Consider the following 13,030-nt stretch of genomic DNA (forward strand, 5'->3'; position numbering starts at 1 on the left):
CTAACCATTTTTAATGTGTATTTTTTATGAATTAACATTGCATTAAAATGAAATTAAGTATGTTGGAACCTAACTTCTAATGGATTTTATGAAGAATTAAAGAAACTCCTACCATTAAATTCAAATAAATTCCAAAAGAGGAAATGTTCTAATTAACCATGATACACGAATTTACACGAATTAAAATATGCATGTTCATGAATTAAAAGCATATCAAAAATTGACAAAAGAATGATAAAAAATAAGAAATAAAAGAAAAGCAATTAAATCTATAGGGCTACATAAACCAGAGGGTGTGTAGCTTAGAAACAGAGGCTTTAGGCCTAACAGATAAGGCCCAAACATAGGGTGTTGTTGTTGGGTTCAACAAAGGGTAGCCTAAGAAAAATAGGAGTGTGAAAAACAAAACAGTGGGCTGAATGACTCTAAGCCCAACCAAATTTGGCAATGGAAGGGGAAAACTCCAACAACACTAAACTTCATCTCTACACATCATGTTCTGTTAATGTCAAAAGCACCACCACCAGAGCTCTTTCTCCACCGTGTCAGAGGCAGATTAGTTGGCCGAAATTAAGCAATAACACCACTGATATATTCCTCTCAACCTCCTATATCATAATCTCTCATCAACTTTTTTCAAAGATTAACCAATTCTTTAAATTGAAGTAAGAAAGCTATGAACCCTAACCATGAAAATTGAAATTATATGGAGGTGGAGAAGAACCAAGCCACAAAACCTTAGGGCTTTGATTCTCCAATGCTAGAGTTACATTATGGTATCAAAAATTAAGCAAACAAGAAGGAATAAAAATTTAACGACCTACAAGGTGAAGGATTGTCTTGGAATTTTCCGAAATTTGAAGGTGATGAAGATGAATAAAAACAGATGTATGCTACTTTGAAACTTTAATCTTCTACTTTTGATATGAACTTCTTCTCTTCAAGAATTAGCTCTGAAAAATTCTGAACTGAATTGTTGTTGTTGATGTTGATTATGATAGTGTGAGAGTAGTGTAGAATGTAAGAGGTTTATCTTAATTAGTGATAAACTTCAAGGTGAAGCTTGTTCCAATGGTGATAGACCTTTATTATGGGGAGAGGAATTGGAGAAGATGAATTTAGAGAATGAAAACTGAATTTGCAATGAGTGACTTTCTGCAGAAAATGATTAACTTTGGTTGATGATTGAACCTTATAAATTGAAGAGAGTGGTGAGTTTATATAGGTGAATCTTCCAACCATTTCGGGCACTTTCTGGGAAATGGTGGTTAGAAGTTAGGGCAACAGTTAGTGTTAAGTGTTCTCATGAACAAGTTTGTTATGAAGTTTATGGTGTTAATGATTTGTTAAATTGTTAGTTGAAACTGTCATTTGAGTGTTAAATGTAGAGATTGTTATGGAATTTTAGCTTGGCTTGATGTTAGAATTGGAATGAATGAATGTTAGTTCATGTTTTGATGAGTGTTAGTATGTTATGAATGTTTGATTCAAAGTGTAAATGCTGCTATTAGTTGATGCATAATGTCATTGTTGTTATGTGTTATGTGAATTGGAACTGGTATAATTTGAAGTGGTTCTGCAATGTTGCTGGAAATTAATTGATTTTCTGCTTCTGGTGCAGGTGTAACTGGTTACCAAATATTGTGTAACCGGTTACACATTCAACAGTCGCTCAGTTTGTATACTCCTATGTGCTTAAACATTCTTGCAGGGTGTATGTATTTTTGTTTGAAAAGGTTAAATGGATCACCTTGTTGTTCAATAAAGAGTACAGTTTGTTTTATCTTTCATTGGAATTTGGTATTTTTGTTTATAATGCTTGCATAATCTGCTGGCCTGCGTCTGTATAATAAGGTAAAGTCTCTCTGTTGCGAGGTGAGTTCTTATTCATGTGCTATATATACGTGCTCCTCTTCTATTGTGAGGTGAGTTCTTATTCATGTGCTATATTTGCATTGAAATTCAATTGTCGCTAGATTGGGATGCTTTAGTTATTAATTTCAGATTCGTTCATCTGTTTTGGCTTTCGTTTTGAATTCCTAGATATATTTTGCTTATCATTATGCTATATATTAGGCTTTCATTTTGAATTCCCAAATATATTTTGCTTATCATTATGCTATGTATTTTGGTTGTAGACTTCAAGATATAAAAGGATTCCCCATGATTGGCATTTAGAATTCTACTTATTCTAGTTTTCAACTGAGAAGGGCTATAACTCTTCGGTCAAGTAGCTGGGTAAGTTACCGTTGTCTTTAGAATGAATCGATACAATGTTATCTAAGTCCCACATCAGAATCGTCAGAGTGAATAGTACGAAACACGAGGTATAAAACATAAGTGTGTCTCTATTACCCATGAAATTGGTTGGTAATTATTAATTTCATATAATAAAGAAATAAAATAGGTAACCCTTGTTAATCATGGTATAAAGCATATGGTGCATGCATGGTTTTTCTTTGAATATGGTAAGCTTGAGATCTATATAAGTTATAAACAAGGCATTTGCTACATGTTTGACAAAATAACTGAATGAACAATATTTAAGTTGCTCTTGCTTTCATACCCATGATAAATATTGAATATGAGATATTAACCTTTCAAATGAAGAACACATGATTTTTTTTCTGAGCAGCCAAACAAAGAATTAGCATAATGCATGGGAGGTACGTTGATGTGACGAGGGAGAAGCAAAGTTTAGATATGAGCTCGGTTGATGAAGGACAACCTGATCGAAAATGAACTGCTTTGCCTAGGTTAATATTACTTACTTCAATTTTCAAATTCAATTGTTTCTACTATTTTTAGATGTTAGAGTAATTAGTTTTTTTTTATAGATTCAGCTTAATTTCATTGTTTGTGTTGAATCAAAATGTTACTGACTTACTCTTTTTGCATGGAAGCTATGATGTTGTGATTGCAAAACAAACAATTGTATCCTTTTACCACCCTTACTTTTTGCATTTTGGAACTTTGGATGTTTTTGTCGATGATGGTTATTATTTTATGAATATTTCTTTCCTTAAATTCTATAAATCTGTATTATTTGTACAATCGCCACTAGACTGTTCCTGATGAAGAATGGAGAAAAATACTAGAGGACTTTACAACTATATTTAGTATAAGCAAACACTCTTTACTTGAGTCTTTGACTTTTTACCTTCTTGATGATCATTCAGATGAATAACATCAATTTAACTTCAATATAATATGTGTGAATATTTGATTTTCTATATTTCGTGTTTTTGGACTTTAATATGTTGGGAAATCATGTTTGTATTAGTTTAATTGGTAAATTTTTGTGATTTTATGTGATTGTCTTTATATAATTAATTATTTTTATGATGTTGACTTTGGAGGAAGAAAACCACTTGGTGATTTATCCACCTCACTGAAACCCATTGATGTATTAGATGAAAAGAAAGTCATCAATGGTGCATTTAACAATGTTTATCCTTTTTGAAGTCATACATCAAAACTACTCAAGTTCAAGAACAATTCTGCTATTTTGAATAAGGAAATTGTTTCTGCTAAGGGGGAAGAATATTTAAATAGATAGAAAGACTGCAATCAAATCGTCTGAGAGACATTTCAAACTCAGAGAAGACAAATTAACACATGTACAAATAGAATAGCCATTTTGTTGTGCATACAAAAATTTGAGATCTTGTGTCAAAATAAAACATAGGGACTTTGATAAGAAAAAACTTAAAAAGATTAAAGTTTGAAAAATACATTGGTTCTGTTTTTAATTTTTGTGGTGTATATTCCTACTAAAATTGAGTCTTAATAATAAAAATTCCAACAAGTCGTTTGTGTATATATAAAACTATAAATTATTTATTTTATTTAAAATTTGAATGAAAGTTGTTTGATAGATTAAATAATATAATTAAGAGTGTGTCATTCAAATAAATTGGTAATAATCACCTTTTTTTTTTTCTTAACTAATATAAATATATTATTTTCTTAATTATTTCACGTATATTAATTTTTACATAATAAAAAAAAACATTACTTTTATAAATATTATGATTTATTAAAATAACATATAACATATCTATTTTATTATTTTCAATTTAACATATCTATTAGAATATTTGGGAAAATGATTTATTTTGAAAGTATTAAAGAATAAAAGGATTACTTTTAACGAAGAAAATTCATTATTTTTAGAAATTTATCTTAAATTGTCATAATAATATTTATTTGTCATTAATAATATAATAAACCATATATGAGACAAATATATTTATATATGGAAAAAACTTTATATACGGGAAAAATTCAAATACTTTTATAATGGACTTTAATTTTAGATATAAAAAAATGTAATGTTATAAATTGAAAAGAATGTATTTTTTGATACAAATATTTTTATAAACGGAAAAAGTAGAATTTTTTTTTTAAAATAACCATCTTTTTCAAATTAAATAATAAAATAATTTATTTTTTAAATTAATTATCGAAACAACCACCTTTCATTACTGATGTGTCAATTGAATTGACGCATCTAATTCGCATACAAAGGAGGCGCCCAAGTCATTAGCGCATGCATGCATTGCAAATGAGCATAGGTGTCAATGGCCTAGGCGCATGCTTACCTTGAAGCCACATACATTAGCGCATGTAGTGTATGCGCCAATGCATGTGGCGCATGCACTTTCCATTTATTTTTTTAAAATTAAAATTTATAATTTATAATTAATTAAATTAAAATTTATATTATATTATAAAGTAAAAATACATAAAATTGACAAGAAAATCAATTACCCGCCCGATTGAAACGCCCCCATGTTCAACATCCAGGTAGCTTGTCTTCGAGGTCTCCCACGATTTCCGTGAGGTGTTTGGGGTCTTTGAGTGCTGACATGATGCAATGATGGCTGGTGTGAAGGTCTGGTGGAAGGTTCAGCGGTATTTCATAGATTTGTCATCATTTGTCAGCAATAGATGGGGGGTTGTCGCCAACGGCGCTTCCGTAATTGAGTTCGGTGTCCATGTTGTCGTGGTTGGGTCGTTATGGTTGGGTGGATTGTGGACGATATGGTTGCCCGAATTGAGACATTGAATCATTTTGGAAATGAAGCAATGGTTTATGTGCTGTAATAAAGTCAAACAATGGTTGGATGTTGTGGCGATGAGATGTTTATGTGTTCATTTGTGGGGGGCTACGATGGTATGACGCTGAATCGTATGAATCATCTAGGCTATAGACTGTTATGATGGCCGCGTATGATTGTTGGTGGTTAGGGTTTGATTCCTGGTTTTGAGTTTCGGTGTGTGACATGAATTGATTGCGAGGTTGGGTGTTTAGTGGTTGGGTGTATATGGTAAGGTGATGTTGTGAGGTTGGTCTTTGGGTTTGGGTGGGTTGACATTGTTCTTGAGCGGGGATTGTTGTTGGGTGTTTGATGACGAAGCTCGTTGGCTTGGATCAATCAAATACCTTGGCTCAGACACAAACTGTGGCGTTGTAACCGACCTAAATCATGCCATATAATGTTGAGTTAGTCTAACACCACGTATGACTGGTTCATTTAAGATGTGTTTTCGTCGATTCCTCCAATGACGACACATTTCTTTTGTGAAGTCTCTCTAGTTAGAATAATTCCATTGGTCATCGACTCTTTGTTGATGTCAATCTCCCAAACACGTCGGAGGTTCTAGAGTTTGTTGTTGCATGCCGAACTGCAGTTTTACACGGTCACTCTGGTGCATCTCCACAGTAGTGAACCGAATAATTGGTGTTTTTGCTGTCCAAATTGCATCATCATCATGGTTAACCTAATGATCAAGACCCAAATATGGCCTCCAGATAAACTGTACAAGAATATGACATGATTATATGATATGTAATAGGATAATTTTTTTAAAATCAAATGTAGAGTTGCGTAGTAGTATTACATCGTCTGGTCCAGCGTGGTCTAAAAGATTGCGATAGACTACTACAACGTGTTTTAGAAACCTGTTGTGGTTCATCCCTTTAACTGACCACCTATATCGAAAAGATTGGAAAAATATTATTTACAATTAGTTGTAGTATAAAGTCTAATAAATTAGATGGTACAATTTTAAACTTACTTTGTTGCAAAGGGGAATATGAATGGATTCTCGTTGACTGGGGAAAGTGACGACAGTCTTGACCAACCCCATGCTTGTAGCAAATAGGCGCGATAATAAAACGTACAAGTATTTTTTTTTTGGCATTTTTACACAACCAACTATATAGATGGGACAAAACAGCTAAACCCCTAACTATATGTGCTTACCTTATTTATGTTTTGTAAGAACGACAAATACATAATATTTACCGTATTACCAGTACTTTCAGGAAATAAAAAAATACCAAATAGAATCATAATATAACACCGAGCTTTAATTATATTTTCATAATCGGTAGATTCTTCGTTTAATGTTATACTTTTATAATATTGTTTAAGATATTTTAAATTAATACCTTGATCCGTAGCTTGACCATAAGTATTGCAGTGAGGTTGAGTGTTGCAGAGGTTGAGTGTTGCATGTATTGAGTGTTACGCAGAGGTTGAGTGTTTTAGGTATTGAGTATTACACTGAGGTTGAATGTTGCATGTATTGAGTGTTACAGGTATTGAGTGTTGCAGATGTTGAGTGTTGTGAGTTGTTGCAATATTTATAGATGAGATAGGTTGGAAAGTTGCAACATGTGATGTATAAGTGTAGGCGTCATTGGACTTTTGCATGCATGGGAGTAGGCGCCAAAGGCAAGGGAACATGCCTTGTGTTTAAGCATGCATGGGAGTACGCGCCAATGAATAGTGCGTATGGGTTGGTTTATGCGCCATTGATAAGGGCGTTTGCCTTGTATTATTAGGCAAAAATCATCTTTGCAGAGAATCATGTAGGCGCATGCCTTGGCTTATTAGGGCAGAAGAATCTTGCAGGCGCCATTGGTAAGGGTGTTTGCCTTGTCTTGTCTCTGCATGGAATCCTGTAGATTCTTTACGTGATCAATACATTTGCCTTCACCATCTACCTTATTTAACTACATGCTAATATGTGATTAATGCATTAACCATCAAACACTAAACTTACATTTTAAAAAAATGTCTTCATCATCATTTTACATGATCAGTTCTCATACCGATGGTGAAATATTTGAGTGTCACTTATTCGATTTTTGTTTTTGCAACACATAAGTAACTTGGTTTACAATAAATCAACGGTCAAAATTTTCAAATTTGAAACAAAGAATACAAAATAAATTGAAGTGTAGTCAGATGGGACAAATCATCTACAAAAATATGGTGTTCTTTGCAGACAACCAAGAAAAGTTTTATCAGTTGTAGATTTGAGATGATGACGATGTTCAACATATGTTTATGAGTCATGAACAATCTGGGTAGAATGATATAGAGTTATATATATATTCACACAACAACATTAAGTGTCTCAGTTTGTTGATCTGTCACAAATGTTTTGTGAAACTGATAACGACAAACGAGTTGAAGTCAATGTTGTTGACGAGGAAGAAGAAGAAGCCGAGTTATTGGTTGATTCAATGGTGAATGATGAAGAAGAAGAGCCATTACCAGCTAGTTATGTATATTGTCCACCTCAACACATGACAAGCTTGAATTTGGGTGCAGATGAACCTTCATCAGATATATTTTACAATCCTTATGTGCAAAATCAAGGATCTTTGAAAGAAGGAGACACATTTCGCACAAAAGAAGACTGTGCCAGAGCCATTAAAAAGTATCACATGGAATTATTAGCTGATTACAGGGTTGATCGAACTAATGCAACGAGGTATAAGATTTATTGTCGAAATGAGTTCTGCCTGTTCCGATTGTCAGCATCTTACCGGAAGAGGAGTGATTCTTGGGAGATTGGTTATATAGGTCCAGTTCACACATGTTTAATCATGAACCCAATGCAAAACCATCTCAAACTCATCTCTCAGTTAATATGCGATGAAATTTTGTCTTCCATTAGCGACAATCCATTGTTAAAGGTGAGTACAATAATCTCGCATATTGTAATACAATACAACTATACTTCATCATATAGGAAGGTTTGGATAGTTAGGACTAAGACGGTTGAAAAAGTGTTTGGAAATTGGGAGGAGTTTTACAAACAACTTCCTAAATAGTTGGTGGCTCATATAAATTATGCTCCAAGGACTATTGTCAATTTGGAAACATTGTCGGTGTATACCTCATACGGGACTTGTGCTATTGGTAATGGAATATTCCACCGAATCTTTTAGGCGTATCAACCATGCATCAAAGATTTTGCTTTCTGTAAACCTATTATACAAATTGATGTTACATAGTTGTACGGGAAATATAAAGGAACGCTACTGATGCCAGTGGCACAAGATGGCAATAACAATATTTTTCCAATCGTCTTTGCCCTAGTTGAAGGGTTGACTGCTGAGGGATGAAGTTTTTTCCTAAAAAATCTTTGATTGCACGTTGCTCCTCAACCTAAGTTATGTTTGATCTCAGACCCTGACACCCTTCAATAGTGAGTGCATACAAAAACATTGATAATGGCTGGCAGGATCCTTCGTCAACGCATGTCTACTGCATTAGACATATCTCTCAAAATTTCATGCGGGAGATCAAAGATAAAACGTTGCAGAAAAAGGTTATCAACGCAAGGTATGCATTAACAGAACCTTCTTTCAAACAATACCGTGAAGATATCAGATTGTTAAACACATATGCATTAAGGTTGACTGAAAATATTCCATTGGAGAAGTGAACGAGGGCATACGACAACGGTCAACATTGGGTCCACATGACAACAAATCTTATGGAATCAATGAACTTTATCTTCAAAAGAATCCGAAACTTACCTATAACCGCTTTAGTGCAAGCAACCTATTTCAGGCTAGGGCGCTGTTTGAGACCAGACGTTCCAAATGGAGTTAAGTGTTACAACCTGGGTAGTTATTCATTGATGCTTCAATGAAATTCATTAGAGGGGAAACTGCCAAAACTAACACACATGTGGCCACACTGTTTGACCATACTAAAGGTTGGTACAGTGTTGCTGAGCCCATGGATCACAATGAAGGCATGCCGAGGGGACACTATAGAGTGGAACTAGATAAAGGTTGGTATGATTGCGAAAAGTTCCAAGCCTTTCGTATGCCCTACTCCCATGTCATAACGGCATGTTTAAAGGTTCGACGAGATTCATCCTACTTACTATCCGATGTTTACAAAGTCATAAGTCTTTGCAATGTTTACAAAATTAGTTTTTTAGTGGTAGAAAAAGAGGATTATTGGTCTGCATATCAAGGGGACATTCTTTGGCATAATTAAATAATGCAAAGAAATAAAAAGGGTTTCCCAAACAACACCAGTATTCAAACCGAAATGGATACGGCGAACAAAACTGTTAGATTATGTAGTTCATGTCGTCAGCCCGGTCATAATCGTACTAATTATCCCAGTGTTGGAACAAACACAACAAGATAATTTTAATTGTAACTCTTTTACTTTATATTAAAAACAACATTCATTTCATATGATAACTTTGTGAGGAAATATCATCACAAACAAATACAACACATACAACACATAAGAAACACTTAAACAACAACATAACAAACTACAACAAATAAAATACCATCACTAACAAATACAACACATAAACAACATAACTATGTCATTACAACAACATAACTATGTGATTACGACCATAAAAACAATTTTGAACATAGTATATGATCGGTCACCATTTTCACTATGTTTTCGTTGCTTATCCGACAAGAAACCAAGGATATTGAGACATTGCGTACGCATTATGGTACCTTTAAAGTTAATTTTCATTCTCGTAAGTTATTTAAGCAACTTTATTAATTGTCACTTTTATTTTGTGTTTTCGTGATTTTATGCTTTGGTTGTTGTGTTTATGCCCTCCAGGTCCACGGAGAAGATCCAATGGGTTCAATGTGAAAAAATGGAAAGTTCTGGCATGCGAAAAAAGAAGATTTCCTAGTTCAAGAGGCCTGACACAACCACCTGTGTCACCTGCCATGGGCCGTGTCAGGAGGAAGTCCAAGAAAGAATAAGTAATGCCCAACACAGTGGCCTGACACGACCGCCCGTGTCAGCTGACACTGCCCGTGTCAGCCTGGCACTGCCTTGTGTCAGCCTGACACTGCCCGTGTCAGCCTGGCACTGCCCTGTGTCAGCCTGACACTACCCGTGTCAGCTTGACACTGCCCATGTCAGCCTGACACGGCCAGTGTCAGCCTAAAACGCTTTCCAGTTTTTGGACTTTTTCACCAAGCTTAAGCTGCAGGGACATTTTGGAGATTTCCCCATTCTGCCAAGGGATTTTCACTATATTAGTATAGTTTCTACAATAGAAAATGGGAGATCTTGGAACGAGGCGAACGCATGATTGTCAGACGATCAAAGATTACAGAGATCAAGGAATTTGGAGAGCGGAAGATTTTCATGAGCGGAAGCGATTGAAGATCCAAGTCATCCAATTACTTGTAATGTGTATTTTTATTCTTGAATTTTTTTGAACAATATGAGTAGCTAAACCCCCCAATGCTAGGGGGGTCCCTGATTTAGAATTGTAATGACTTTGAGTTTACGATTGCATTTATAATATTATTCTTACGGTAACCTTTTGATGTGTTTAATGCTTTCTCTTTCAGACCAATCGAGATTGTTTTATGGTTATCAATTAGGCTGGACCGTCATTGGTAAGGTTTTCATAAGGTTACTCTGCAGTAGATATCACCTAGGACTAGGGATACCCTGTGTGAATCAGAGCATTCTTGATATAATAAATCTTAACTTCACCCCAATTGCCCATGGTCATAGAAATTAGGGTAGAATGATTAAAGGTTTTCTCACCAAGGACTTGAGAGAAAATACCCTTGAGAACTGGTAGTAATTGATATTTGTTGATGCAATAATGACTCAGAGTTATTACAGGGATAAATCATACACCTTCCCTGGCATTGTTCCTCATACCTTGCAAACCTTTATTTTTTATTATTATTTTCATTTGCCTTTATTTTTATAATTTTGAATTTGATAACCCCAATTATAATTTTTGTTTAATTGAACGATAAAAATTGAACTCAATATCAACTTGCAGTCCTTGAGATCGACATTCGGGGAATTTCCCCTTTATTACTATAATAGGAAAAATAATACACTTGTTATTTTTCCGATCAAGTTTTTGGTGCCGTTGCCGGGGACTGCCAAAATATCGAGTTTAATTTTAAGTTCAATTAAAATTTTATTGCTCTGCAATAAAGTTATTTTTCTGTCATTTATATATTTTCATTCAATAATATGTGTACGCGAGGAGAGCCCTCACCAAAATTTCTTTTTGACGCAGAAATCGAGAGAACCGTTCACCGGAGACGCAGAAACGCTATATTGGATTCTAAGGAAGAAGTTCCCTCTGATCACTCAGATTCAGAGAAAGAAACTATGGCTGAAATCCCTACATAACAAGGGAAAATGAACAGTCGAGCCATGCAGCGTTAAACGAAGCGCTTCTTGGGAGGCAACCCATGCGTTTTTATTTCTAATTATTGGTTGTGTTTGTTTATTATTGTAGGTTTACACAGTGCCTTGCATAAAAGGGTGAAGGTACTCACATGGAAAAAGTTGGAAAAATAAGCAGAACAACAACCTGACATGGCCCGTGTCAGGCTTGCAGATTTAAAATTTGTTTGGTAAATTTGAATTTCATGTGGGCATGTCGCATTTCCCGCCCCAGCCCCCTCAGTAGGGCACTGTGAGTCACCCTCCTTCTATCTTGTTCGAAAACATTGAGGCCAATGTTTAGTTCAAGTGTGGGGGAGGTTTTACTATGCTTTTTGCTTTTATTTTTGTTTATTATTTCCTAATTTTTAACTTTTACCGGTTCACATTTGGTTTATTTTTACTATCAGGTATCATGTGCTACATGTATTTTAGGGTCTTGGTGTACTGTTGGATTAGGTGATGACTATGAGTGATAGTGGATGAAAGGATCACTCCATTTACGGTTGCTTGTTGTGAAGGATTTTCCCAGAAAGTCGATACTGCTGAAGAAAAGATCGGAAACAACTTCTAAAGCTCAACTAACGTAGGTTCCCTGTGCATTCTGAGTTGAGTAAGAAGTTGCACCATACTAGAAGTACTGTGGATGCTGTCAAGCTTTACCTAACATGGTGAGTGCATAAAAAGCCAAACACATTTGTCATCATGAGCGATATTCAGGTATGTCTTTATCACGCTGACTTTGCGTAGGTTCTCTGGGAATTACACTGGATATATGCATACACTGAGGCACGTTGTTTGATTATAGCCCTGAGCCTTTATAGTCATCCCGTTAATGTTATCCCTTGTTAACCCCATTTGAGCATGTACCCTTTGTTTGTCTAACCACATAAATGTAACCCGCGACCCAAAACACTTCCTTACCCTGTTCGGAGTCAATGTGATGTCATTAAGATGTGTTAAATTCTAAGTTTGGGGTAAACCCCATAATTATCAAAAACCAAGGTGAGTACGAAAAAAAGAAGAAGAAGAAAAACGACCATAAAAAAATTGAGAAAATGAAATGTAGTCGATGGTTCGAAAGAAGCACTCACCGAAGGAAGAGCACTCAGTTGAAACAAAAAAGAGAGAATATCAAAGAAAAATCGAGTAATTGAAAAAGAAAAGAATAAAACATAGTGAAAAGAATATTAACATTGACTCTGAACCCCAAACCATTTGTTTTCCTTTTTGTTTGTATTTACCACACCATAACCCAAGCCCCGTTACAACCCGAAAGACCTCAAAAAACGTGTGTTGTGTGTAGTTGATACGAAAGGAGAAAATATTCAAACTTATGGGTTGATATTGAATATTCTTAATTGAGAGTGAAAACACTTAAACCCCGAGAGACTTGGTGAGAGTGTGATGTAAGCTGAAAGGTGAAGCGGTACCTCGATGAGGAAGTGCGACAAAAAACTCATTAGGAAAAGCAGAAACTATACAAGGGAGAGTGAAGACGTTGACGAAAG

The 13,030-nt window shown here is 35.0% G+C and overlaps 1 long non-coding RNA gene across 3 annotated transcripts; it reads left to right on the forward strand.

The window, feature by feature from the left end:
• The first annotated feature begins 461 nt into the window (after window positions 1–461).
• Window positions 462–3,231, forward strand: LOC127120046 (uncharacterized). Of its 3 annotated transcripts, XR_007803005.1 has the most exons (5): window positions 462–888; window positions 2,139–2,238; window positions 2,636–2,756; window positions 2,904–2,934; window positions 3,065–3,231. It is a non-coding gene; the product is annotated as an uncharacterized LOC127120046 (long non-coding RNA). The 3 variants fall into 3 exon arrangements; XR_007803006.1 differs by having other exon boundaries at window positions 2,904–3,231; XR_007803004.1 differs by having other exon boundaries at window positions 2,636–3,231.
• The last annotated feature ends 9,799 nt before the right edge of the window (window positions 3,232–13,030 follow it).

The sequence above is a fragment of the Lathyrus oleraceus genome, chromosome 2 (genome assembly GCF_024323335.1).
Source record: "Lathyrus oleraceus cultivar Zhongwan6 chromosome 2, CAAS_Psat_ZW6_1.0, whole genome shotgun sequence".
Taxonomy (NCBI): domain Eukaryota; kingdom Viridiplantae; phylum Streptophyta; class Magnoliopsida; order Fabales; family Fabaceae; genus Lathyrus; species Lathyrus oleraceus.